The following is a 3,716-nucleotide window of genomic DNA, read 5'->3' as shown; positions in this document are numbered from 1 at the left end:
AATGAATCATATGGATGTTTCTCCTAAGGAAGCCAGCTAATTATTCCATGAAGCATATGGATGTTTCTCATAAGGAAGCTTGATAATTATTCCATGAAGCATATGGATGTTTCTCATAAGGAAGCTTGATAATTATTCCATGAAGCATATGGGTGTTTCTCCTAAGGAAGCCAGCTAATTATTCCATGAAGCATATGGATGTTCCTCCTAAGGAAGCCAGCTAATTATTCCATGAAGCATATGGATGTTTCTCCTAAGGAAGCTTGATAATTATTCCATGAAGCATATGGATGTTTCTCCTAAGGAAGCCAAATAATTATTCCATGAAGCATATGGATGTTTCTCATAAGGAAGCTCACTTATTATTCCATGAGGCATATGGATGTTTCTCCTAAGGAAGCCAGATAATTATTTCATGAACCATATGAATGTTTCTCCTAAGGAAGCCAGCTAATTATTCCATGAAGCATATGGATGTTTCTCCTAAGGAAGCTTGATAATTATTCCATGAAGCACATGGATGTATCTCCTAAGGAAGCTTGATAATTATTCCATGAAGCATATGGACGTTTCTCCTAAGGAAGCTTGATAATCATTCCATGAAGCATATGGACGTTTCTCCTAAGAAAGCTTGATAATTATTCCATGAAGCATATGGATGTTTCTCCTAAGGAAGCTTGACAATTATTCCATGAAGCATATGGATGTTTCTCCTAAGGAAGCCTGATAATTATTCCATGAAGCATATAGATGTTTCTCCTAAGGAAGCACCTAATTGTTCCATGAAGCATATGGATGTTTCTCCTAAGGAAGCTAGATAATTATTCCTTGAAGCAAAATGAATGTTCCTCCTAAAGAAGATAACCACTTCTGAACTGCATGTTCTGTATTATTTAACAATTCAGGATATACTGAAGTTTTTTCTATTATCACTTTGAATATCCAGCATGCTCTTAGCACAGTATATGCAAAATAGAGGCAGTATTTAGAAGTGGAAGTCGACTGAGTGTGATGAATTGACTGATGCCTTGGAATGTTTCTGCAATTATTTTTCATACTTTACTCAGCTATTAAACGATGAGTGTAGCATGCTTATTGTCTTATTTTTCTTTAAAATGGCCCTCTTTATGGGAAACGTGTTCAGGAAAATATTATTATTATTATTATTGAACTGGTCAACCTTAGAAGATTCCGCAGAAGGAATGAAAACAAACCAAAGGAAGATCTGTCAAATTAAACAGGTATACAATCAAAAGCAATTAATTGGAAAAACATTATTTACCCAATGAAATATCACACTGTAACCATCATGGAACTACCCAGGATTTAACTCGAGAGTTGAGAAAGGCATATTAACTTAATCTTGCACTAATGTATTACAGTTTCATAGTTACCGCAAGTCCTTCAACACAACCAGCAAAATATGCTATAGCCTAGCCAGTCATACAGGATACAGCAGTCAATGTGGCCTTGCCTGTCAAACAAGGCGTGGTAGAAAATATGGCCTAGCCTGTCAAACAATGCGCGGTAGCCAATATGGCCTAGCCTGTCAAACAATGCGCGGTAGCCAATATGGCCTAGCCTGTCAAACAAGGCTCGGTTGGTATATATTTACATACACACCATTGCCTACTTGGTAGGGGAGAAATATTATCAATAATTCTCAACAGGTCTAAAAGAATTTGAATTCTCGAACATATCACATGTTTTAGATGGTCAAGTGGTATAGTATTATATTTTGGGTTAACAGTGTGGCTTTCTTATTGCATAAGCTACTTTTGATGTCAAATACTCTTTTTTCCTTTGTGGAACCTTAAAAATTAAGTCTATTGCTCATATTTATGTTTATTTCTTTAGCTTTGTTACTTTAATAAGATGAACATTCCCAAACTGGTTTAGTTCCATTCAAAGATTATCACTTTGATACTTTGTAAATAACTGCTGGTTTTCAATATTTTTTGCAAGTGATATTGGTATTGTTCCTTGGCTTCTCACTTACAATAAAATTTGTAGCACCAGTGTATACCCCCTGTTGATTCTACAGAAAATTTTCAACATCAACTCCATGAAAAAGTTTATAACCCATGTTATTCCAGGTCAACATAGGAGCAAATCTGAATTTTTCCCGAGTTGACGTTCGCATTCCTTATTGTGAATGTGTGCATTCCTGCTTTACATAGGAAATGACTTTAGATGCTTTCATTTGTACAAAATTTAAAATACAATTCAAAACTTCATATTTTGACAGATTTTTTCCCAGCCATGATACTGTAAAAAAAAATCAAACTCAAGTGCCAATTTCACATCTGGTGGTACACAGATAATATCCATAATTTTAAGAACCACTTCACAGACCGCCTGCAAACCTGAATAATAATAACCCCACCTCATAGCATCTGTTAATCTACTGGACAAATTTTTCATGTGCTAAGGGACTTTCCAAAAATATGTACAACAGGACCATCTATTTAGGAAACCAACCTTTTACCTCTTGCGCTTGGGATGCAACTTAAAAGTACAGTAATTTAGAAGTGGGTTATCCCTGTCCAGAGCAGAACAATGTACTAGGTGAGGTTAGACTAAGATATATTATTCAAGGGGGAGCAAGATATATAACAATACGCAGTAATAAATAAGGTTAGGTTAGAATATAATAGAATAGTCAGGGGATAAAGGGCTCTCAACCCTGCCCTGGATAAAATATGCTTCAGATAACCTACTGTTTTATATTTGGCTGTTTTCCAGTGATGACATCTTAGTCACAGCATATTTTTCAGACTGTTTCACATACTATGTATGTCCTTCAAAATCACTGGTGGTTGAATGACACTCCTTTACAATGTCAAGTATGTCACTACGGTGACTAATAAGGCAATGGCTGCCAAATCATTAACTGGGACCTCAGCTTAGTATATAGGAAAATGGGTTTTTTTGAATGGGTAAAGCCAGAAACGAGTGAACTGTACCAACAATCTAAATACATAAATTGGTAAATTTTTAATTAAAACCATATTCTGGAATTGAAAATATTTTTTTCCCTATATTTTAGAGTGTTTTTCAAACATTTCTGATATTAATTTCAGCAGCAAACAGGTAGTTTAAAGATACCGGACCTCCCTTAAATCTTACATTTATTGGGGACCACAGTAGGAGACCAGAGCTTTTCGGTGGGGTAAAACACATATCAAGCGAAGTACGGAGATATTCTAATTCTGGTCTAACCTGACCTAAGGTGCTGAGTCCTTACTTGGCTGAAGGGTTTTAGCCCCCTGGATTGGCCCCCACCATCCAGCTTCCACTCAAGCTACCTTAAGTTATTTAAATTCAAATAAACAATAGGGTTGCAACCTAACCTAACCTAAAATACCAGGTCCTAACCTGACTCTGGACTCAAACCTAATGTAACCTGGTCACTAGGTCTTGACCTATTTGGTGACAATCTGACAACATTCAATTACCTTACCTTAAACTAAATCAGAACTTGCAGGGGTATGGTAAAGATGTTATGATATTTTCCTTTATTTCACTGTGGTTTTTCACAGTGATCCCCATACCTGAAGGATAAAAGGGGGTTCCAGTATCTCTCAACTTTTAACTTTCTACCAACATGAATGCCTGAAATGTTCAAAACACACTCTTCAAAACGAAATTTTGCAACACAGCTAAAATAATCTAGGAAACAGTTTCAAGTCTACACAAAGTAACCATGGCTAAAA

The sequence above is a fragment of the Macrobrachium rosenbergii genome, chromosome 12 (genome assembly GCF_040412425.1).
Source record: "Macrobrachium rosenbergii isolate ZJJX-2024 chromosome 12, ASM4041242v1, whole genome shotgun sequence".
NCBI classification, from domain to species: Eukaryota; Metazoa; Arthropoda; class Malacostraca; order Decapoda; family Palaemonidae; genus Macrobrachium; species Macrobrachium rosenbergii.
Note: the sequence above shows the minus strand (reverse complement) of the source record.